At 40.4% G+C, this 26,132-nt stretch overlaps 2 long non-coding RNA genes across 5 annotated transcripts; both read left to right on the top strand.

Annotated features, from left to right (window-relative positions):
• The first annotated feature begins 13,310 nt into the window (after positions 1-13,310).
• LOC309856168 lies at positions 13,311-17,508 on the top strand. Its single transcript, XR_014307079.1, has 5 exons — positions 13,311-13,567; positions 13,892-14,013; positions 14,230-14,461; positions 14,567-14,605; positions 15,417-17,508. It is a non-coding gene; the product is annotated as an uncharacterized lncRNA (long non-coding RNA).
• A 660-nt stretch (positions 17,509-18,168) lies between these two features.
• On the top strand, positions 18,169-26,093 carry LOC309856504. 4 transcript variants are annotated; one of them, XR_014307235.1, is made up of 16 exons: positions 18,169-18,289; positions 18,675-19,669; positions 19,756-21,142; positions 21,518-21,581; positions 21,686-21,716; positions 21,987-22,050; positions 22,166-22,277; positions 22,396-22,440; positions 22,660-23,233; positions 23,473-23,604; positions 23,710-23,773; positions 24,708-24,728; positions 24,881-24,932; positions 25,375-25,498; positions 25,799-25,870; positions 25,978-26,093. It is a non-coding gene; the product is annotated as an uncharacterized lncRNA (long non-coding RNA). The 4 variants fall into 4 exon arrangements; XR_014307234.1 differs by having other exon boundaries at positions 22,660-23,061; positions 23,171-23,233; positions 24,708-25,498; XR_014307236.1 differs by having other exon boundaries at positions 24,708-25,498.
• The last annotated feature ends 39 nt before the right edge of the window (positions 26,094-26,132 follow it).

Here is a 26,132-nt window from a genome sequence, read left to right as displayed (position 1 = left end):
GCATGAAGCCCTTAAACGTCTATTCAAGACTTTCTGTGACCATGAAATTGATAGATACTCAGGTAAGAGATGACAGCGGCTCTCACATTTTGGTAACCATGGTTTTTAAAGGAATCCAGGGAAGAGATAATAGTGTCCCTAACCATGGCCATATCCATGGGATTTTGTAGATCTAGGGCGAACAAATGACTGAGACCTAACCATCATAATGTCTGTGGGAGTTAGTACATATCCAGGTAGGAAATGAGGTGGTAAATGTAGAGTCTTGGAAGTTCTAGAGGTAAGAAATGATCCATTTAACCAGGGGAGTGACCATGGTATTTTGTAGATACCCAGTTCAGAGATGGCAGCCTTAACTACAGCACCGAAATTGGGATTTCTCAAGTAGGCAGGTAGAAGCTGATGGTATCCTTTATTACATTAGCGAACATGACATTTTATGGTATTCCAGGTATGATGAGATTTTTTTTTTAAGATTTTATTTATTTATTTATTTGACAGAGAGAGAGAGAGATTGCAAGTAGGCAGAGAGACAGGGGGAAGCAGGCTTCCTGATGAGCAGAGAGCCCGTTGCGGAGCTCGATCCCAGGACCCCAAGATCATGACCTAAACTGAAGGCAGAAGATTAACCCACTGAGCCACCCATGTGCCCCTATGATGAAAATTCTAACCACAGAAGAAACCACGGGATTTTTCAGAGGTCTAGTAAAGTGATAATGGGGCTTTGCAGAACATGCAGTCAAGAGTTGATGGCACTCGTAACCACAATAGCGAACAAGAAATTTTCCAAGTATCCAGGTAAGAGATGTTGATGTCCCTGGAAATGTGGTGACCATAACATTTGAAGGTACCCAGGTAAGAAATGACATGTAATTATGGTTTTATAGTTTCCCTGGTTGGAGATGAAGTGTCCCTAATGATGGCATTTATCTGGATAATTTGTAGCTCTCCATGAAAGCTATGCTTTTCTAAACCTCGCAGAGACCATACGCTTCTGTAGATAACCAATTAAGATGATATGTCATAGATCACAGTGGTGACCAAGGTATTTTACAAGTATTTAGTTAAGAACTGATGGCAAACCTCAAGTATATACAGGGCTTGGAAAGTATTGTAGGGAAGAAAAAATAATTTTCCCTTTGCCCTTCTAGGTTCTTGGTTGAAACCCTCCAGTAACAAAAGACCCATTAACAAGAAAAAAACAATTTTAGATATTTATGCACATATGGACATATGGGAACCGCACAAAGAAATGAAATTCAAAAAGGCAGCCAGGCAGTTGAGACATATTCTATCCTGAGCCAAGGCAAGGGCCAGGGACCTGGGGCTTCCAACGGGAGAAGGGCAATTCACAGGGAAGTGTGAAGAGGAAATGTATCCAAACAGTTTGCTTAGCCAAGCAGTTGGCTTACTCACCTGACAGACTTTTCTGGTAATGGCTCTCTTCTTGGGATAGGCCCCTTTCTGATACATATTTTTCTTACAAAAGCATAACTTCTACTGAGTTTCCAGAGCTTTTCCTGTGTCTGCAGTTGCTCAAAATAATCAGTTCAAAATAATTCTCAGGCTGAAGAGGCATATTCTGCTACCTTTTAGTATCCATTAAATAATGATGGTGATCTAAACCATGGTAAGAACTGTGGGATTTTCAGGTGTCCTGGTAAGAGACGATGTGTCTCTAATTAGACTTGTCATCATGGTTTGTTTGTGGGTTTTTTTTGGCAGGTTCCAGTAAAGAAATGAAGGTGAAATTAGCCACAGTAGTAACCATGGGATTTACTAGATAACAGGGCAAGAAATAATGTAGGCTTTAACCAGGTAGACATCATGGTATTTTGGAATTGTTCAGATAAGTTATCATGGTGTCACCCACCACTACAGACCATCGCATTTTGCAGGTTTCAATCCATAAATGATGGCGAACTAATAAGGGGAGTAAATGTGGGACTTTGCTAATATCCAGGTAGGAGATGAGGTGGGCCTTAAACACGGTAGAGACCATATGAATTCCAAATATCTAGAAAAGTCATGATGCTGTCCCAAACTCTTACTATCACCATGTGTTTTTGCAGGTATTCAAGTAAAAAATCAATGTCCCTAACAGAAATAGTAACCATCAGATTTTACACTTTTTTGGTTTTTTAAATTCAGAGATGATTTGTCTTCACACTTAGTAGTGACAAAGATATTTGCAGGCACCCCAACAAGACGTCAAAGTCCTCACTACATTAGTAACTGTGGGATATTTGCAGGTGTCTAGTGAATCCATGGTGGTGTCTGAAACTACAGTGTTGATCTTAGGGTTCTCCCAGCATTCAGGCAGAGTTAGTGGCTGCCCTAATGCAACAGAGAGGTGGAATTAGCAAGGGTCCGGATGGATGAACATGTATCCCTAACCAGGGTTTCCACCATGTATTTTTTCAGTTCCCATTCAAGAGGTAATGATCTCTGTAACTACAGTGTGGACCTTCAAATTAAAGAATCCAGGTAGAGTTCACGGTCCCCCTAACAATAGTAGTGATCATGGAATTTTTTGAGGCCCTCGAAGAAGCTGTATGCCTAATTATAGTCACCACCATGAGTTTTTACAGGTTCTAATCAAGAGATACTGGTAAAGAACATGGAATCAGATAAGTGATGATGTGGGCCTTAAACAGAGCACAGACCGTCTGGTCTTCTGAAGCTTCCAGGTAAGTTATCATGGTGTTTTTCATCTCACTATTGATGATGGGATTTTTATAGGTACCCAGTCCAGAGATGATGGTATCTCAATGACTTTGGCCTTGATATTTTGCAACTATGCAGATAAAGTTGATGGTTCCTCTAATGCTAGTAGTTCCCATGAGATGTGGCACGGTGTAGGTTGAAAAAGATGTGTCCCTAACCATGGTTGCCACCCTGGGTTTTAAAGGTTCAGATGACCATGAAATTGACAATGACCGCAAATAAGGGATTTTGCTGGTAGGCAGAAAAGAGATGTTGTGAGCACTTACATGTTAGACATCTTCAGAGTTCCCAATATCTAGGTAAGAGAGGATGGCTCCTATAATACTATAACCTTATAAACAAGAGTGTGCTTTGTTTTGGTTTTGATAGGTTTTCAGTTGAGGACTTTGCTAATATACAGGCAAGAAATGTTATGACATTTTCACATTGGGGACCTTCTGAATTTTGGGTATCTAGGTAATTATTGATGGTGATCATAACTCTGATAACCTGGTTTTTGGCAGGGATACAGGGAAGAAGTTAATTTGCCCCACCATATCAGTAAACATGAAATGCTATATATTCTTGTTCAGAGATGATGTGTTGTGTTTTTTGTTTTTTAACACTCATAGTGATGTATCAATAAGCAGGAATCCTATGGTCCATCACTGTGTTATTGACCATGGGATTTTTGCAGGTGCCTTTCAAGAGAGGAAGGTATCTTTTATTAGGGTTTAGCTTCACAGGTCCGCAAGTAATCAGGTAGCACTGATGTACAGCAAACACAGATGTGATCAAGGAAATAGGCAGGTGACTAGTTAATGTACAGCTAGTACTGAAGACAACTTTCACCATGTGCTCTTCCTGTTCCTTTCAAGAGACCACAATGAGCCCAAGAATAGTCATGGTTAATGTGGGACAGTGCTGGTATCCAGGTAAGTGATGACGTAGGGTTAAACCGGAGCAGAAACCCATTTGATCTTCACTGAAGAAAGCAAGTGACCACACTGCCTTGGAGTCCCAGCCACCCCTGCGCCTGGGTCAAGGGTCAGGATGTGACGCCATAGTATGCGCTTGCGCATTACTGAACTCCATCCCCTCCGCCATTTTGAATTTCAATGCCAGTGATCCGGCTACACTACACGCTGTTGCTGTTCGGGATGAGAAGTGTTCAGGGGTTTCGAGACTCGTGCTTTAGTCCTTAAAGCCAAGGTTGAAGTACCCTAGGGAGACATCAGCTATTTAGTACGTGGCCTATTCCTGTGCCTTTCCTTTAAGTCCCAGCTGCCCTCTCTGCGGTCATCAGTGACAGGCAAGTTCGGGTACCGGAGCCACGGATATGTGTCAGGAAAGTAGCCTTGAGCCGCTGAGGTGTACTTAGAGGAACTGACTTCAGTCTTGAACCGCTTGAATTTAATTCACCTGGCTAAGGGCTAGCTGCGACCTACTTAGAGAAACTCCCAGGGAGGGTCACCATCTTCTTTGGATACTGTGTGTGCAACGCACGCTAAAAACTTTGGGCACTTGAATGTGTCCCAGTTCGCCCCAGCAGCTCATAAAAACAGGGGAGTTGTGAAAAGGAAATTTGATTTTCTGTGTTGCTGGCCCAACATAGGCCCCTAAATAAAGGCACACGCCCTGATCTGGATTAGGTGATGAATGATCTCTCAGCGGGTTTATAAAGGGGAAAATGTTCTCACCCGGAGGAAGCACAGGGGCGGTGACTAATAAGCTCTGACACTTTGTAACCGGAGGGGGCCCCCGAGTTAACAGGATTACTGGGCACTCAAGGGTGTAAAGTTCCAGCTCAGAAGGGACTGTTTTTCTCAGGTTTTTAAATGCAGGTTGAGGATAATAGCGTCCGTCTCCTCTTGTCAAGGTGTGGTGAGGATTCCTGACGATCTTGTGAGAGGACCTGTCCCATGATCACCCAGGAAATGAAAGCTGCTCTTGGTGCTGAGTGCCCTAGTGCCCTGTACCCACTGTTTATTCTGTCCCTAGCTAAACAAGATTCAGTAGAAATAACCTAGATGCTTATCGGGTATTTGCCATGAGGTATTTATTTTGTAAAATAATGCAGGCAATTATAAATCCCCACATACTGTTTGATGAAGTGTGACAGGGTAGTCATGTGTGATCTCTTTACACAGTGGTGCATTTAGTCCCTCGCCTTTACTTGCACAAAAATTACAAAGCCCAGTGAACAAGACCAATGGACTGACCGACAGATCAGCCCATATGATGAGGAATTAGTATGCTGACTGGAGCGGTCAAATAATGTAAGTCAAATGTTCTAATGTTGCAGTTAGCGTAATCAAGGGTTAAGATATATTTTTTCAAAATACCCATTTCTTTTAAAGGCAAGGGGCTGTTTTAAAAAAACCACTATTCACTTTGTCCACAGATACAATATCAAAGGTTTCCCCAAATTTCCACAATTTTGACGTGAATGCAGCTTTAAACAATAAAAAAAATTGTGTTTTAAGTGCACTTCTCAAAGCAAATCCTATAACCAGAGGGCCCCCAAACTTGTAAACTGAACATCTGAGGCAAATGTACACAACAAAATTGGCAGCAATCAAGGGATGGGGGGAAAAGGCTCTTGATGAAGTAACATAACTATTGTTGTTACTATGTTTGTTTTGCAGGCATTGAGGTAAGAAATAATAGAATCCTTACCACTGTTAGAAATCATGAATTCTTTCTATGTTTTTGAGAAAATGTATGTTTAACGCCATGGGTGTTAATTGTTGTTTAATTACCATATCTAGGTGATTATTATGGTATTCCTCACCACATCTGATCTTCACAAATCTGGGTCAATGATAGTGTCCCTAACACTTGTGTTTCCATGTTTTGTTTTGTTTTTTCCAGGTATCAGGTAAGAACTTTCCTAGTTCTAGAGATGACATGTCCTGTACACATTAGAGACCTTCTTACTTTCGGATACCTATGTAAGTAATAACGGCATCAAGAACTCTTATGACTGTTTTTTGACAGACGTATAGGGAAGAAACCAACTTGTCCCTCATAGTAAGTGTGAGATTTTCTGTATTCATTTTCAGAGAGGTATATCAGAGTGTTGAGGGATTGTTGTATCCACGGACTTGTGATGTGTTCCCCACCATAGTAGTAATAATGGGATTTTTGCAAGTGTCCAGACGACAAAGGTATTACTGCTAACAGAGATATAGATGATGGAATGCAGAACAAATAACCAGGTAGAATTGATGGATCCTGCAATTAAGGAAGCCACCAGCTTTATTTACATGTATCCCAGAGGCAAAAGATGTGTAGGCAGAGATATCTGTAACAATGTGTTTTTCAGGTTTCAATCAAGATAGCCTGGTGAACTTCACCAAGGTTGTTTACAGAGATGTTGCTGGTGTCTGGTCACCATACACGCCTTAAGCACACCACAGACCAGATCTTTGGTTATCTAGGTAAGCAAGGATAGAGTCCCTAAAATTTGTGTTATGTTTCTTTCACATGCATTCAGGTAGGAAATCTAATGTCCCAACCAATGCTAGTAAGCATTACTCTTCATTGTTTAAAAATTTCAATATAATATGTGTTTAACCTTAGGTACAGCAGGGATGTCACATAAATCCAAGTAAGATATTCTGCTGTTTCCCATCACAGGAGATTTTTAGAGGTTTTCAGTCAAGAGATGATGGTGCCTTTTGAGAATGTTGTCGACCTTGGAGATAGGCCAAGAACCAAGTAGTGCTGATAGTTTCCTAATGATGGCAGTAACCTAGAGTATTTATTTGTCATGATCCTGTAGAACAAGTTGCATCCTTAAACACACTTGCCACATGTTTTTGGTTTTGTTTTTTTGTTTTTTAGGTTCCAGGGTAGAGATCATGGGGCATGTGAAAGTATTCATTAATGGAGTTTTCCAGGTATCCAGGTAAGTGATAATATATGTTGTGCAATATATATATTAATTAATATATTAGTTGTGCAACTATAATCAGAAATCAGGAAATTAGGATGGCAGCCCTAACACTTGTGTCCTATGTTTTTTGGTTTTTGTTTCTTTGCAGGTTTCCCATTAAGGTCTTGCCTTATGTACAGGTATGGGATGATACAATATTTACTCATTAAAGATGTCCCCCCCTTTTAAAAAAAATATATATTTACTTATTTTGGAGGGGAGGGGTGGGGGAAAGGGAATCTTAAGCAGACCCCCCACTGAGCACAGAGCCCAACATGGGACTTGATCTCAAGACCCTGAGATCATGAGCTAAGCTGAAACCAAATCAGCTGCTTAACCAACTGAGCAATCCAAGTGCCACCACTGAAGACATTTTTATTTCCAGAATCTAAATTAATGATGTTGTCTAGACTCTTATGTTAAAATTGTTATGGGCATGTATGCAGTTAAAAACGGATTTGTCCTGGCACCTGGGTGGCTCAGTCGGTTAAGCATCTGCCTTCAGCTTGAGTTGTGGTCCCCAGGCCCTGGGATGGAGCCCTGAGTCAGGCCCCCTGCTCAGCAGGGGAGTCTTCTTCTCTCTGCCCCTCTGCCCCTCCTCCTGCTCGTGCTCTCTCTCTCACTCACTCTTCCTCTCAAATAAATAAAATCTTAAAAAAAAAAAAAAGGAATTTGTCCCTAGCAGTACTAGTAAGCATGAAATCTTGCTGAATTCTTAATGTTTAAGGGTAACATGTATTTGACTTGCTTAGTGATAGATAAGCAAGTATCCAATTACTTTATCATGTTCTTCAACATTATGTTATTATCCATGGGATTTCTGCAGGTTTGCCTCCATGAGAGGAAGATGTCTTTTACTAGGATTTGACCTAGAAATTCTGCAGAATCCAAGGGCCATTGATGGGTTCCTAAACAAGGGACCAAGTGTCAAGAGATTGTAGGTATATGGATAATTATGGTGTTCCTCACCACAGCGGGAACCATGGGGTCTTTACAGGTGTGCAATTAGGAAATAATGGTCTTACCTAAAAATGTTGACCTTGGAATATTGCTAGGATTCAGGCAGAGTTAATATGTCCCATAATTATAGAAATCAACAAGGTAATTTACAGGTATCCTTTGACACCTACTTCATAATATGCATTCCAGGTTCCTGTCAAGACCTCACAGTGACCCTAACAAGGATCATTAGTGGGAACATTGCTGATGTCCAGGGAAGTGATGAAAGTGGGCCTAAACCACAGCATAGACCAGCTGACCTTTAGAAAGGTAGGTAAGTTGGGATGGCTGGGTGGCTCAGTCGGTTAAGTGTCTGCCTTTGGTTCATGTCATGATCCTGGGGTCCTGGAATTGAGTACCACATCGGGCTCCTTGCTCACCAGAGAGCCTGCTTCTCCCTCTGCCTGCTGCTTCCCCTGCTTGTTCTTTTTGTGAGCTTGCGCTCTCTGATTGATAAATAAATAAATAAAATCTTAAAATAAAAGAAATGTAGGTAAGTGATGATTCATTAATATTTATGGTATTTTGGTTGCATGCAATTCTGGTATGAAAATGTAGAGTCCTTACATTCTAGAAACTATGAGTTTTCACTTCTTTAAAAAAAAAGTTTATTCATTTTGAGAGAGACAGAGAGAGAGCGAGCGAGTGCGCACAAGCAGGGGGCGAGGTAGTGGGAGAGGAAGAAACAGACTCCCTGCTGAGCTGGAAGCCCAACACAGGGCTCGATCCCAGGACCTGGAGATCATGACCTGAGCCAAAGGCAGATGCTTAATCATCTGAGCCACCCAGTGCCCCAAGTTTTCACTTTTGATATTTGAGAGAAAATGTCTATTTAACCCTGAGAGTGAGGTAACAATCATGGTGTTCCACAACACAGGTAACTGTGGGAATCCTGCAGGTATAAAGTCACCAGATGGTGGTCTTAATCTGACAATGGTTATTAATCTGGGAGGACTGTAAGTGTCTAGAGATAGTTGACGTGTCCCATAATGGCAGAAGTGGTCAAGGTTATTTGCAGGTGTCCTGGTAGAAGTAGTTGTGTCGTTAAACACATTAACAGAACATTGCTCTTAACCAGGTGAGTGAGGATGTGGGTGAGCACAGGACAGACCACCTGACCTCCGAATATCGAGGTAAGCGGGGACCTGTTCATAACCCTTGTGTTACCATGTTTTTTGCAAGTATCTCTTTAAGGTCTTTGCTAGGGTACAACTATTGTGTGACATTAACTCAGGAGAGACCTTTATTTCAGGCATCTAGACAATTAGTGATGTTGTAGAAACACATTAAGTTCTCTTTCAGCATGTACACTATTAAGAAATTTGTTCATAACAATACTAGTAAGCATGAGATTTTACAGCATTCTCTTTAGAACTAATGTGTACTTAACATTTGTAAGGAGGTAGGCAGGCTTTCCGTAACTTATCATATTCTCCATCAAACCTTAATAATCATGGACTTCTGCAGGTATCTCTCCACAAGTGGAGGATGTTTTTTTCTAAAGTTTAACCTTGGACTTCTGCAGGTATCCAGGTAACCTTGATGGGTCCCAAAATCATACAAATGACCAAGGGAATTTGTAGGCGTAGAGGTAGAATGATTCATGCACCAAACACGTTTTTCACAATGTGTTTTTCAGATTCATATCAAGACCCCCTGGTGAGCTTATCAGTGATAAGTTCACAGGGGATATTGCTGTTATCAAGGTGAGTGATGATGTGAGCCTAAACCACAGCATAGATGATCTGATCTTCACATGTGTAGGTAAGAAGTAATGTTGGTACCTCTAATACTTCTTGTTAACATAATTCTTACAAGTATTCAATTAATAACGGATAGGTTCCAAACCAATGCTTGTAATTACAGGTTTTTACATTTTATATTTAAGAGAAAATTATATTCAATTCTGTGAGCATTGAGGGATTTTGTGGATCCAGGTAAATGTCATGGGGTCTGCCTCCAATTAGTAAATATGGGATTTTTACAGTTTTTATGTTATGAAATGATGGTGTTATGGGACAGTGGTGTTGACCCTGAATTAATCCAAGTATCCAGGTAGACTTGATGTGCTCTGAAGAACCTCCGTGGTTATTTGCAGATGTTCTGGTTAAAAAAGAAAACTTATATCCCTTAATAAATACTTTATAAAGTATTTTTCAGGTTCTTATCAAGATACCATGATGAAGTCTTAAGTCAGTAACAGCGGGATATCTCTGGTATGCAGGTAAGGGATGATATACACATCACAGACCATCTGATCTTTATATATCTGGCTGAACGATGTTGGATTGCCCAGACCTGCTTTAATTATGTGAGCTCTTAGCAAGGATTCAGGTAAGCGAGCAATGATGTTTTGCCAATGCTAAAAACCAAATTATCCTGCTGTCATATTGTATAGAAAAAGTATGTGTAATCATGTGAATAATGAGTAATTTGCATTTTTCCAGGTCACTACCCTGAAATTCTGCCTCACAATTATAACCATGGTATTTTATAGATAAGTAATCAGGAGATGATGGTGTCTCAGTATAGCTAGACCTTGAATATTGCAAAAATCCAGCTAGGTTGATGAATCCTGCCCATGATGGAAATGAAGGTGGTTATTTACAGACGTCCATATGAAAGGTGTGTGTCCTCAGGCAAACATTTGTCACAATGTATTTTTCAAGTTCCAGTCAAGAGTTCATAGTGAACCTGATCCTCATCATTAACAGAGACTCTGCATGTATCTCAGTAAGTACTGATATGGGCCTTCAGTATATTGAGGTCAGTGAGGATGATGTCCCTAACATTTGTGCTACCCTTTCTTTATTTTTTTTGGGGGGGTAGGTATTCAGGTAAGAAATGATATTGTACCAGCTGATGCTAGTAAGCATTAGCTTTTAGTATTTTAGAGTTTAGATGTAATGTATGTTTATATATATAGAAGAGACTGAGGGATAAAGAGGTATTCAGGTTATCCTACTAGACTGCCTACTACTACTGCCAAACACTACTGACCAGGAGATTTCTACAAGCACTTGGTAAAAATATGATAGCATCTCTAACACTGTCAGCTTTGAAGTTCTGCCAAGATCGAGGTAGTGTTGAAACTTCCTTGATAATGAAGGTAGCCAAGATTATTTGTAGGAGTCATGGTAGATCAAGTCGTATTTTTTTTCTTGGTGGGGGGGCAGCGTGAAGCCCAACACGGGGCTCGAACTCACCACCTTGAGATCAAGTCCTAAGCTGGGGTCAAGAGTCAGATGTTTGACGGGCTGACCCACCCAGCCACCCCAAACAAGTTTGTGTGTATGTGTGTGTTTTAAGATATATTTATCTTGAGAGAGAGAGAGAGAAGGAGTGGAAGGGCAAAGGGAGAGAAAGAAACTCAAGCAGATTCCACACCGAGTGCAGAGCCTGATATGGGGCCGGATCCCACAACCCAGAGATGTGACCTGAGCGAAATCAGGAGTCAGACACCCAACCGACTGAGCCACCAAGGCGCCCCACTAGTTGTGTTCTTAAACATAACCACTGCATGTGTTTTTCAGGTTCGAGTTAAGGAATCACAGTGAATCTATCAATGGTCATTATTCAGCAGCGCTAGTAACCAGGTAAGTGATAAAGTGGTTCTTACTGCAGTGCAGACTGTGCGATCTTCAGTATCTAGCTAAGGAATGTGTCCTTAACACATGTGTTGTGGTTTTTGCAGGTATCCTATTAAGGTCTTTGCTGATAGAGGTAGGATGTGACGGGACATACACTCATTAGAGACTTTTGGTTATTTTCAGACATCTAGGTAATTAACGTTCCCAAGACTCTTCTAAAACCTTGTTTGGGGGCATCTTTACAGTTAGGAGTTTTATTTGCCCTGAACAATACTAGCAAGCATGAGTCTTAACTATCTTCTTGTTTAGAGATAATGTGTTTTTTATACAGAGTGGTGACAGATAGGCAAGTAACCACGGAATTTTTGCAGCTATAGCTTCAAGAAAGGAAGGTATCTCATATGAGGGTTTAACCTCAGAGTTCTTCAGTAATTCAGGTGACCTTGATGAGTTATAAAATGATACAACGGGCCAAGGGAATTCTGTGTGTGTCTCGATAGAATAAGATGTATACTGAACACTTTCCTCAGCTTGTTTTTCAGGTTCCTCAGGTTCCTTCAGTTCCTTCACTACTCACTGTGAGTAGTGAAGGAGACACGTAGCACATAGTGAGGTAAGAGATGTGGGACAAAACCACAAACAGACCATCTGATATTCACACACTTAGGTAAGTGATGGTGGGGTCCTTAACACTTTTCATTACCATGATTTTGTTGCAGGTATTCAGGTAAGAAATAATAGAGTCCTTACCAATTCTAATAACCATGAGTTTATACTTTGCACATTATAGAGAAAATCTGTGTTTAATCGTGTACATATTGAGGCGTTGATCTCATCTGGACCCACAGGGTTTTTCCAGGTATCCAGTCAAGTCATGTTAGTCTCTGCTGACAGTGCTGTTGACCTTGAATTGGTGCGAATATGCTGGTGGAGCTGATGTGTTCCATAATAATGGACATGAACAAGGATGGGTACAGGTGTCTTGGTAGAGTTAATTGTATCTTAAACTCATTTGTATGTGTTTCTTCAGGTTCCCGTTAAGAAAACAAGGTGAGCTTAAAATGGTTTTTAACACAGCCTTGCTGGCAACCAGGTAAGTGTTAAAGTGAATCCTACTACAATAAAGACCATCTGAACTTGAGTATCTAGGTAAGTGAGGATGATGTCCTTAACGTTTGTGTTAATGTGTATTATTTTTAAAATTTTTATGGTTATCAGGTTAAGATTTTTACTAATATGTAGGTATGAGATGATGTGATATTGACTAATTAAAGACCTTCTATTTCTTTAGATTATTTGGTTTAGAAAGAGATTATGAATGGGGGGGAGGGGTAGAGGGAGAGGGAGAATCTCAAACACAGGGCCTGAGGGGTTCAGAGCCAGACTCGGGGCTCAATCCCATGACCCCAAGATCATGACCTGAGCCGAAATCAACTGACATTTAACCAACTGAGCCACCAAGGTGACCCAGACCTTTATTTCTTTATTATTTATTGGAAGATTTTTAAAAATATACTTTATTTATTTGAGAGAGAGAGGATGTGTGCATGAGCAGGGGGGAGGGGCAGAGGGAGGGGGAGAAAAAGATTCCTTGCTGAGCAGGGAACTGACATGGAACTTGATCCCAGGACCCCAGGATCATGACCCAAGCCAAAGGCAGCTGCTTAAAACTGAGCTACCTAGGTGCCCCCTTTTTAAAAGATTTTATTTTTAAGTAATCTCTGCACCCAACATGGGGCTCAAACTTACAACCCCGAGATCGAGAGTCATGCTCCACCAACTGAGTCAGCTAGGCGCCTCTAAAGACTTTTCCATATTCAGATATCTACAAATTTATCATTTCAAGTCTCTTGAATTTACTTTGCTTTTGGTATGTATTTCTTTAAGAGTTTAATTTGTCCCTTATAATATTGATAGGAATAAGTTTTTTTTGGTATTCTTGTTTAGAGATAATGTATACCTAACATAGTGGTGATAGACGGATTTGCAGATTTACCACTACTTCATTGACTATGAAATTATCACAGGTATACCATGAAAAGAGGAAGGTGTCTCTTCAAGGGACCAAGGGAATTTACAGGTATAGCGGTAGAATAAGATAGGCACCAAAAATATTTTCTATAGTGTTTTTTTTTTTTCAGTCTCCTATCAGTACATCACAGTGAGCCCATCAATGGCAGTTACCATAGGACATTGCTGATGTCACAGTAAGTGATGATGTGGGCCTAAGTCACAGTACAGACCATCTGATCTTCAGATAGCTTGGTAAGTCATGATGGTATCCCTAACACTTGCTACTTGCTATTACCATGACTTCTTTGCAAGTATTCAGGTAAGAAATGGTGGATTCCTAACTAATTCTTGAAATTATGAGTTTTCAGCTTTTAGAAAAAACTCTTGTTTAACTCTGAGTGATGAGGGATTATATATATCAGGTTTTGGTCATTATATCTCAACCACAGTACTTACCATGGAAATTTTGTAGGTGTCCTATAAAAGCTGTATTACCTGACAATGCTCTTGACCTTGGAGAGCTACAGATATTCAGGCAGGGGTTGATGCTTTTGTAATGATGGGAATGACCAAGCTTATTCATAAGTGTTGTGTTAGAGTGAGCTGTGTCCTTTTTACACATATATCATAATGTGTTTTTTAGGTTCCTGTCAAGATATGATGATGAACCTAACACTAGTCATTCTCTGTGGACATTTCTGTTGCCCACGTAAGGGATGATGTTCACCTTCACCATTTCAAATCATCTGATCTTCACGTACCTAGGTAAGTGTTATTGATCGACTAAACTGGTTTGCCATGTTTTTTTCAGATGATCAGGTAAGAAATTATAATGATTTTACCAGTTGTAGAAACCATGCTATTGTGTTTCTATTTCAGAGAAAATGTATGTTTAGTCATGTGAGTATTGGGCAAATTAGGCCATGAATACCCATAATCACAGAGTGGTGTGATACGGTCATAATGTTGGTGTTTTCACAGGTGAGCAGGGAAGAGATGATGGCATATCTGTTTGGCATGGACCTTGAAGTGTTGCAACAATCCAGAAAGATCTGATGGGTCCTGCAGTAATGGCAATGAACACTGCAAATAGTATTTCTAGTCGCAAAGGAAGGTCTTTAGACATGGTTTTCACAGAGTGTTGTTTAAATTACCATCGAGAGGTCATGGTAAATTTCAAAGTGATCATTGCTGGGACTTTGCTTATGTTCAGGTAAGTGATGATATGGGCCTTCTGCTCCCTACAAATTGATTTTCAGATATTTAGGTAAGTGTAGGTGGTGTTTCTAACTGTTCTGGCACAATGTTTCCATTGCAGGTTTCCAGTTAAGAAATGATACTGTCCCAACCAATGCTAGTAAGTATATGCCTTTTTTTTTTTTTTTTAACTTAGATACAGTGTGTATTTAATGTTAGTAGTGATAAAGGTCTATGCAGGTCTAGGTAACTTCTACTGCTGTCGCACATCAAACATTGGCCATGACACTTCTACAAGTTAGTGCATCTAACAATGGTGTTAACCTTAAAGTTATGCCAAAATACATGTCCTTTTATGCTTCCCCTAATGATGGAAGTGACCAAGATTATTTGCAAATGTACTATTTCTGCGGCTAGACAAGTTGTATCCTGTAACAACACATTTGCCGAGCGTGTTTCTCAAGGTTCTGTGCAGTCATGACATCACAGTGAAGCAGACAGTGGTTGTCAGGGGGAGCTTGCTGGTAACCAGACACGTGATGAAGTGGGTCTTCTCTCAGTATGGAAATCTGATTTTCAGCTATCCGGGTGGGTGAGAATGGTGTCTCTAACAGTGTACCATACTTTTTTTGGTAAGTTTCCTGTTAAGCTCTTCGCTAGTTTACAGATACGAGATGATATGACATTAACTCATTAGACTCATTCACTTTTTATCTTAGAAAAAGTTTGTCTGGCCCTCTGAGTGTCTAAGGATAGCACATATCCAGCTGTTTATCACGCTGTTTTCCATCATAGTACTACCCATGGGTTTTCTGTCGGTGTCCAGTGAAGTAAGGCTGATTTTATCTGACATCAGTGTTGATCTTTGTTTACTGAAAATACCCAGGTAGAGCTGGTGTGTCCCATAATGATGGAGCGATCAGCTTATTTGTAGATACCTTGCTAGAAACAAGTTGTTTCCTTTAACATAGATCTCATCATGTCTGGACAGCAGCCTGAAAAAGACATCACTGTGCACCTAGCATTGATGGCAATGGCAGACATTGCTGGTAAGTTTCCCGGTAAGTGAGGCTGTGGCCCTAAATCACAGCACAGGCCATCTGATCTCCAGATAGGTAAGTGATGACGGTGTCCCTAAGAGTTGTTACCATGATTTCTTTGCAGATGTTCAGGTAGGAATTGATAGTCCTTACTAATTATAGAAACCATGAGTTTTACTTTTTACATTTTAGGAAAGATTTTTGTTTAACCTTGTGAGTGATGAGGGATTGCCATATCGAGATAATTAACATTGTGTCCTCAACCACAGCAACAACCAACAATTTTGGAGGTGTCCCATGGAGAAATATTGTCTTATCTGGTGATGATTTTGACCTTGGAAATACTCTAAGTGTTTAGGTATAGTTGATATGTCTCAGAATGATAAAGTGACCAAGGTTATTTACAGGTGTCCTGGTAGAACAAGTTGTGTCCCTTTACACGTAGATCATGTGTTTTTCAGGTTCCTGTCAAAAGACTTCAATGAATCTGATGATGGTCGGTAAAGGGGGTACGTTTCTGGTATCCAGATATCTGATGAGGTGTACTTTCACTACATCAGACCCTCTGATCTTCATGAGTCTTTTTCCATTAAATTTTCTTGATTACTTGAATTTGTTTTACCATGTGGGTTTTTTTTTTTTTAAGGCATTCAGGCAGAAATGATAGCATTTTTACCAATTCTAGCAAACCTATTATCCAAGTTTTTTGTGTTTTAGAGGAAATTTGCATAAAACCACATAAATATTCAGCAATTCATGGGTATTCATGGAATAAATGGTTGCAGATCCCACAAGTTACCATGGTGTTTTTGTAGGTAATCAAAACATGCTGGCAATGGCATAGACCGTGGAGTACTGAAAGATCCCATGTAGAGTTGATGGATCCTACAATGATGTAAGTGCACAAGATTATTTCCATGACCTGGTAGAGAGGGTATCCTACAGACCCATTTGTCACTGTATGTTATTCAAGTTCCTGTCAAGAAATCCTGGTGAATCCCATAATGATCAATAATAGGACTTTGCTTTCATCCAGGTAAGTGATGATGTGGGCCTCAAGCTCCCTAGAAACAATCTAACCATGTGATAGGTGGGTAAGTGTGGATGGATTTCCCAGCTTCTTTATGACTATGTTTTTGTTTTTGTTTTTATAGGTATTCAGGTAAGAAATTATAGAGTAGGCTAGTAACCATGCTAGTAATTATTTAAAGTTTAGATGGTGACTGAGGGATATGCAGGTGTCCAGGTAAGTTATCCTCCTGTTCCACACCACAGTGTTGAGAGAGAAATTTTTTACAGGGACTCAGGAGATGATGCCTTCTCTAACAATGGAGTTGACCTTGAAGTTCTAGTTATGCCAAGAACCAAGTAGTGTTGATAGGTTTTCTATTGATGGAAATAACCAGTGTTAATTATATGTATTCTTTTTTCCCCCAGGTGAAAAACTTTTTCTTTTTTTTAGGTGTATAAACTATTAACAGATAGGCCTACAGATTTATTTCTTCCACAGTGTGGCCATGGCAGCCTGTGGTGTTGGTGCACTGGCCTTGGACGCGAAGTCCCCAGAAGTGACACAGCCCTCGGGGGGCCTGAATCTTCTTCAGTCACTCCAGGTCTTCACAAAGTTTGTTGTCCAGACCATTGGCCAGGACCTGGTTATATTTTCCATCCTTCATGTCCTTTCATCTGTCTGAAGCCAGCCTGGGGTCTTACATTGGCATAGATGCTGCGTAACGGTGATCGCACATTCCCCCTCATCCTCGGGGAGCTCTCCTGTCCTCTTGGGGAGATCGATGTCTGCTTTCCTCAACACCATGTGAGCATATCTTCACCCCACACCCTTAATTGCAGTGATGGCAAAGGCTCTTTTCTGTCTCCCATCGATATCGATGTTGAATACTCACAGAATGTGCTGGAACTTCTCAGGGATCACTAGAGATGTAGCAGCAGCCCCGGTGGGGGCATGTAGGCCTCCTGTGGAAGAGCAAAACAACTTTTGTCTTAAACGTACTTGTCAATTTTGTTTTTTCAGGTTATGGTAGTTAGTCCTGTTACAGTCCCATTAATGGGACCCTGCTCGTAACCTGGTATGTGATATTGTGGATGTTACACCATACTTGAGATCACCTATTCTTCAGATGTCTTAGGTAAGTGAGGATGGTGTCCTGAAAACAGTTAGCATGTTTTTTCTGTACGTATCATGCTAAAGCTTCTGCTGTTGTACAGGTATGAGATGACAGTGCATTAACCCATTAGACCTTCGTATTTTTCAGATACGTATGTAATTAATGATGACTTAAGTAGTCTTATATTACCCGTATTTCTGGCTTGTATGTAGTAAGATTAATTTGTCCCTAACAATATGAGTAAGCACAATATTTTACTGTATTCCTGTTCAGAGGTTGTGTTTTGTACACATCTACTGATAGACTATCTGGATACCTGCCTATCCTTTTATCATATTGTCCATCTTCACAATATTAAACATGGAATTTTTACACGTATCTCTTTAAGAGGGGAAGGTCTCTCTTAACCAGAGTTTAGTCTTGGACTGCTAAAAGTATTCACATGGTGGTGATGAGCCTCAAAGAGATGTCCTTGACCAATGGAAACTGCAGTAGACCAGACCAGGTAGAACAAAGCATGTACTGAACACATTTTCCACACTGTGTTTTTCAGGCTTATGTGAAGACCTCATGATTAATAGGCTTCCCTCTCACATTTAATGAGGCATATAGGGATATTGAGGAAAGGGCTAATGTGGGCCTAAAGCACAGCGCACTCTTTCTGATCCTACTATGTAGGTAAGTGATTGTGTCCCTGACACTTCCTGTTACTATGATTTTGTTGCTGGTATTCAGGTAAGAAATGGTAGAGTCCTTACCAACTCTAGTGGCCTTGACTTTATACTTTTTATATTTTAGAGATAACATGTTTAACTCTGTGAGTGCTGACATTTGATTGTATCTATGATTGTTAAGAAGTTCCCGTGCCAGCAGTAACCACAGTATTTTTGCAGGAGTCCAGTTAAAACATTGTAGTCTCTTCTGACAAAGGTGTTGACCTGAATTAATACAAGTATCAAAGTAGAGTTAACATGCTCCATGATGATGCAAATGAAAAGGATTATTAGCAGGAGTTCTGGTAGAACAAGTTGTGTAAACACATTTTTCCTGTGTGTTTCTTCAGGCTCTTGTCAAGAAAACCCAGTGAACCTAACAATATTCATTAATGGAACCTTGCTCTTAACCTGGTAAGTGATGACGTGGGTTCTACCACTATCCAGACCCTCTGCTCTCCAAAAGGAAAGTAGGCGAGGGTGGTGTCGCTAACGTTGGTGTTACTGAGTTTGTTTGCAGATATCCTGTTATGGTCTCTGTTAGTATACAGGTATGAGATGATATGACATCTTATTAGAGACATTCTTATTTCCAGGCATCTATATAATTAATGTTTGAGACTCTTACATTTATGTTATTTTGGGACGTATTCTGTTAAGAAATTAATGTGCCCCTAGTAACACTAGTAAGAATGTGATTTTCTGTATTCTTGTTTAGAGATACTATGTATTTAACAGTTGGAGTGACAGAAGGATCCAGGTATTCTGTCCCGTAATCTATCATAGCATTATCGACGCTGGAATTTTTGTAGGTATCCATCAAGAGAGAAAGGTATGTCCTCAGATTTACCTGAGAGTTCCTTCCACAAGTAACCAAGAGAAATTGCAGGTGTAGCGGAAGAAAGTTTTATTCTCCACGATATGGTTTTCAGGCTCATGTCAGAACATGATAAGCCCATTATTGGTATATAACATGGGACATTGCTGGTGTCAAGGTCAGTGATGAAGTGGACCTAAACCACAGCACAGGCCATCTGACTTTCATATACAGAGAAGTAAGTAATATTCACTTGCCTAAACTTTTCGTTGCCATATTTTTCTCACTTGCCGTTCGTTTGTTTAGGTATTTAAGTTTAGAGATGATAGTATCCTTGTCAATACCAGTAACCATGTACCTTTCTTTATTTCAGAGAAAATATGTTTAGCCCTGGAAGTTTTGAGTGATTTATGGGTATCCATATAATGGTTACAAACTTCTGTGTCACGGTAGCAACGGTGTGTTACTTGACAGCAGTTAGGAGGTGATGGTATTTTTAACAGTGGTGCAGAACTTGGAGGACTGCAGGTATCCCGGCAGAGAGGAGGGTGTTTGCAGGTGTCCTGGTGGGAAATATGTGTTTGTAGACACCCTTGTCACAATGTGGTTTTCAGGTTCCTGTCAACAGATCATGATGACCTTCATAATGATTTTTATCAGCGACAGTGCTCGTGTTGCGGTAAGTGACGATATGCCCCAAGCACCCCCACAGACCTTCTGATCTGGAGATTTCCAGGTAAGTTTGATAGCATCACTAACATTAGTGTACCCATGGTTTCGTTTTGGGTTTTTTTGAGTAGGTATTCAGGTAAAAAATCATCTCAAACAATGCTAGTAAGCATTAGCTCTTACAGGATTAAAGTTCCGTCGGTGGAGCACGTGACTCTTGATCTCGGGTTGTAAGTTCAAGCCCTGCACTGGCTTAGCCCTTCCTTTAAAAAAAGATTATTTAACACCCCCACTGAGTTTATATATATAATGTGTGCCTAACATCAATAGTGACTGAGACCCGAGTGCAGGTTACTCATCTAGGTTCCACACCACAGTTATTACCATAAGATTTTTCCAGGTGGCCAGTCAAGAGGTGATGATGTCTCCCGTATCCATGTTGACCTTGAAGTTCTGCCATGATCCAGGTGACGTTGATGGTTCCCATAGTGAAAGAATGGACCAAAATTACCTATAGATACCCTGCCAGGAGGAGTTGTTGCCTTATACACATTCGCCCTCCCTCTTTTTTAGGATCCTGTCGAGCAGTCACTCCAAACAGAAGAATGGTTATTAGCAAAATCTTGTCAGGAACCAATTAAGTGCTAAAGAGAGTTTTACCTATGGGTAAGAGCATCTCATCCTCAGATGATCAAGGCAAGTGAGAATGATGTCTCTCACATTTGTATTACCATCTTTCTGCAGATAAACTATTAAGGTTCTCCTAGTAACCAGGTCTCAGATGCTATGACATTAACTCCAGGAGACATTACTTTCAGAAATCTGTGTGATGAATGATATTGTTCAGGCCCTAACAGTAACCTGGTGAGAGGCCTGTATGCAGTTAAGCAATTAAGTTGTCCCTAACAATTAGTATGCCTGAGAATGTATGACTGTTATTTATGATGGTTTCGGACTGATCGGGGAACTTTCACATTCCCAGGTCCTTTATCGTATTGTCTATCACTGTGTTACCAACCACAGGATTTCTGCAAGCACTCCTTCAGGAGAGGAAGATTGCTCTTCCTTGGGGCTGACCTTGGAGTTTCGCAAGTATATTCAGGCCTCATTGATGGGTCCTGAGGTAACACAAAGTGCCAGGAGAGTTCGCAGCTGTCTGTAAGAATGAACTCGTACCAAACGCATTTGCCACAGTGTGTTTTTCAGCTTCCTGTCAAGACATCACGATGAACCCAGCCATAGACATTAGCGGGAAGCTTTATGGCAGGACACAGATAGGAGAGGCTGGGGTCCAAAAGCACAGGACAGGTCATCTCATCTCCACATAGCTAGGTAAGTGATGATACAATTTCTTGTCACCATTCTGTTTTTGCAGGTGTTGAAGTAAGAGATGATGTCGCCCTTACCAGTAATAAAAACAGTGAATTTTCACTTTTATATTTAGAGATAATGTAGAAGCCTGTTAGCATTAAGGGATTACACTCGTACAGGTGATCGTCATGGAGCTCACACCTGGGTGTAACCACAGAATCTGGCAGGTATCCAGTCAAGAATGATGGCGTCTCCTGACAATGGTGTTGCCCTGAGTAATGGAAGTTGCTAGGTAGAGTTGATGTGTTCCATGGTAATGGGAGTGGAAAGGTTATGTTTAGGTTTCCCCGTGGAATAATTTGCATCTCAAACACATCGTTGCTTGTGCGTTTTCAGGTTCTTGTCAGGAGAACACAGTGAACCTCACTGTGGTTGGTAACAGATCCTTACTAATAACCAGGTAAGTGCTACCGTGGGTCTTACCATACAGACTGATCTAATCTTCAATGTCTAGGTAAATGAGAATGGCATCCCTAACACTTGTGTTACTGTGTTTATTCGCAGATATCCTCTTAAGATCTTTCCTGGTACACAGGTATACGATAATGCGACGTTAGCTTACTAGAGACATTCTAATTTTTAGATACCTATGCATTAATATGTTGATGATTCTAATATTGACATTGTTTGGGCATGTATTCTGTTAAGAAATTAATGTATTTCTCTAATACTGGTAAGAATGAGAGTTGTGTCCTTGTTTGGAGCTACTGTGTTTTCAGAACCAGTGGTGATGGAAGGATGTGCCGATACCCAGTAATGTATCCTGTTGTCCATCACAGCATTATTGACCCTGGCTTTTTTGTAGGGATCCCTTCCAAGAGGAACCAGTCTCTTTCTAGCTTCAATCTTGGAGCTCTGCAAGTACCCAGGTAGTGTGGATGGATCCCAAAACAATACAAATGGCCAGGGAATTTGCGGGTGTATGGTTTAAATGAGATGTACACAGGAAAATTTTGCATAGTGTGTTTTCTCGATACATTTCAGGATGTCATGGTGAGTCTCTCCATGGTAGTTGATGGAGGACATTGGTGGTGCGAGGTAAGTGATGATGTGGGCCTGCGCCCCAGCATGGACCATCAGATTTTCACACACACGGGTAAGTGATTGTGTGTCCTCACACTTCCTGTTACCATGATTTTTGGGGCACATGTTTAGGAAAGAAATGATGGTTTTCCCAACTCTAGAAAACATGAGTTTTCACTTTTTTATTCCAGGGAAGTCTATGTTGAACACTGTGAGTGTTGAGGGATTGCATATATGTAAGTATTTCTGTTCTATTTCCCTCCATAGTACTATCTATATGATATTGAGAAGTGTCCAAACACTGGTGGTTTTCTGACATTGGTGCTAATTTTTAATGTCAAATACCCAGCTAGAGTTACTTTGGTCCATAATGATGAAGTGAACAATGTTATTTGCAGGTATCATGGCAGAAAAAGTTGCTTCCATTAACACAAATTTCATGATGTGTTTTCCAGGTTCCGGTCAGGACCTCACAGTGAACTTAGCATTGGTCATTCATGGGGGCAGGGACTTTGCTGGTGTGCAGGTAAGGGAGGCTGTGGCCCTATACCACGGCACAAGCCATCTGATCTCCAAATAGGTAAGTGATTATGGTGTCTCTAAGAGTTACCATGATTTCTTTGTAAGTATTCAGGTTGGAATTGATAGTCCTTACCAATTCTGGAAATGTTGAGGTTTTTACTTTTTGTATTTTAGAAAAGGTGTTTGTTTAACCCTGTGAGTGGTGGGGGATTGCCATATCCATATCGTGATGTTCCCAACCTTGGTAGTAACCATGGGAATTTTGCAGGTGTCCTCTAAAGAAATGTCTTACCTAACCACAATGGCCTTGACCTTGGAGTACTGCAAGCATTGAGGTACAGTTGATGTTCTCCTAATAGTGGAAGTGACCAAAGTTATTTGCAGGTGTTCTGGTTACAGCAAGTCATATCCCTTTACACATATATCATCATATTATTTTGTCAGGTTTCTTCAAGATCATGAAACACTTAACAGTGGTCATTAATGGGGGACATTTCTTATATCCAGGTAAGTGGTGGTGTGTATCTTTACCACATCAGACCCTCTGATCTGTGTGTGTGTGTGTGTGTGTGTGTGTGTATAAGTAATGTGTAAGATGTCGATTGCCTTAGCTTTTTTTTACCATGAGATTCTTTTAAGGTGTGCTGGTGAGAAATGATAATGTTTTACCCATTCTAACAATCATGCTATCCTACTGGTAGCTATTTTAGAGAAAATGTCTGTTTAACCATGTGAGTGTTGATCAGTTTGCAGGTGTTCCTGTAATGATCATGGAGCCGTCCATCACACTAGAAACTATGGTATTTTTGCTGATAACCATTCAAGAGACGGTGGTGTTTCTAACAGTGGTGTAGGTGGTGGAGCACTGCAAAATCCAGGTAGAGCTGATGGGTCCTGCAATGATGGAACTGAACAAGGTTGTTTGCAGGGTCCTGAAAGGAAAAGTGTGTCCGTAATCACCTTTGTCATAATGTGATTTTCAGGTTGCTGTCAAGAAATCATGGTAAGTCTCACCATGACTGTTAACAGAACTTTGGTTGCATCCAGGTAAGTGATGATATGAGCCTAAAGCATCTTACAAACAATCTGATCTTCAAATACTTAGATTAGTGTGGATGGTCTTAACATTTGCGATAGCATATTTTTCTGCATGTGTCCAGTTAAGAAATGAAATTGTTCCAACTGATATTACTTGTAACCATTAGCCCTTAGTACTATAAAGTTTCTATTCAATGGGCATTTAAACTTAGTAGTGATGGAGGCAGATACAGGTGTCTAGGGAAGGTACCCTACTGTTCCACCCCACATTATTGTCCATGAGATCCCTACAGATACTCAAGAAGGTGATGTCTCTCATAATGGTGTTAATCTTGAAGTTCTGCCAATATCCAGGTAGTGATGATGGTTTCCAATAATGGCAGTAACCAAAATTATTTGTAAGTATCTTTTCCCCCCCCAGGTAAAGTAAGTTGTATCCTTCAACACACTTGTTGTATTTTTTAAGGTTCCAGCCATTATGACATCACAGTGAAACAAATGATGGTCCTTGACGGGACCTTGCCAGTAACCAGTTATGTGATAGACTGGTTTTACCAAAACATAGATCCAGCTGATCTTTGGGTATTTAGGTGAGTGAGGATGGTGTCCCTAACACAGTGTTACTGTGCTTTTTGCTGGGATCCCATTAAGTTCTTTGCTAGTATAAAAATATGAGATGACGCGACAATAAATCATTAGAGATTTCTTATCTTCAGATACATAAGCAATTAATGTTTTCTAGACCTTTATAATTAATCTTCTTGGCATACAAACTGTTCAGAAATCAATTTGTCCCTAACAATACTAGCCTGAGCTTTTACTGTCTCCTTGTTCAGAGATAACATGTGTTTATACGCCCATACCAATCGACCTATATAGTCCGTTATCCAGGTAATTTATCATATGTTCCATATTTGTGATAATGACTGTGGTATCTTTGCAGGTATCCCCTCAAGAGATGAAGGTAAATCTAACTACAATTTAATCTTTTGAGTTCTACATATTGCCCAGTAATGTGGAAAGGGGCCACAAAATAATGCACTGACCAAGAGAACTTGCAGTTACCCAGGTCGAATAAAATGTGTGTGGAGCAAGTTTTCTATGCTGTGTTTTCAGGTTCATGTTAAGACATCAGTCACCGTACAGGAAGCGCACAGCAGGTACGGAGGTAAGTGAGGATGACCCACAGTGCAGAACATCTGCTCCTGTATGTAATGTAGGTGAGGGATGGTGTCTAAGACCTCTCGTTACTATGATTTCATTGCAGGTATCCAGGTAAGAGATGATAGTCCTTACCAAATCTAGTGACCATGACTTTACACTTTTTACATTTTAGAGATAACATGTTTAACCCTGTGAGTGTTGAGAGTTGACCGTATCCGTAATTGTCAAGTTCCCACTCCAGTCGTGACTACAGTGTTTTTGCAGGAATCCAGTTAAGACACGATGGCTTTCTTCTGACCAAGGTGTTGACCTGAATTAATGCAAGTGTCAGGGTAGAATCAGTGTGTTATGTGTTCCGTAATAATGGAAGTGAAAAGGATGATTATCAGGTGTTCTGGTAGAAGAAGTCGTGTCCTTAAACACACTTTTCCTATGTGTTTCTTCAGTTTCCTTTCAAGAAAACATAGTCAGCCTAACAATGGTTGTTAACAGAACCTTGCCCTTGACCAGGTACATGATAAAAGTGAATCTGGTCCCACTGCAAACCATCTGATCTTCAGCATGAAGCAGGTGAGGATGATGTCTGTAATACTTGTGTTACCTGTTTGTTTGCATGTATCTTGTTCTGCTCTTTGCTGGAATATCTATGTGACATTAACCTACTAGACACATTTTTACTTTCAGATAGCTATGTAATTAATGTTCAAGACTCATATTTATCTTATTTTGGCACGTATACAATGAAGACATTAGTTTGACCCTAATAATACTAATAAAAATTAGATTTTTCATAATCTTTAGAGATAGTATCTAATCCAAATAATTTGTTTTATACCATCATTGTGTTCTTGACCTTGGGAATTTTTTCAGGTATCCTTTCAAGAGAAGTAGATGTCCCTTCCCAGGATTTGATCTTGGAGTTCTGCAAGTCAGAGTATCCAGGTAGTCCCCATGGGTCCTGAAATGATGCACGTGACCAGGGGAATTTGCAAGGGTGGAAGTAGAATTATTCCTGTACCAAAAACATGTTCCATGGTGTGTATTTTCAGGTTAATATCAAGACCTCACAGTGGAGTTTATCAGGGATAGTGTGGGACACTGCTGGTATGGGGGTAAGTGATCCTGTGGGTCGAAACCACAGCATATGCCATCTGGCCTTTGGGTACCTAAGTAAGTGATGAGTGTCCTTACATTCCTTGTTACC

The sequence above is a fragment of the Mustela nivalis genome, assembly GCF_964662115.1.
Source record: "Mustela nivalis genome assembly, chromosome: X".
Taxonomy (NCBI): Eukaryota; Metazoa; Chordata; class Mammalia; order Carnivora; family Mustelidae; genus Mustela; species Mustela nivalis.
Note: the sequence above shows the minus strand (reverse complement) of the source record. Positions and strands in the feature narration are given on the sequence as shown.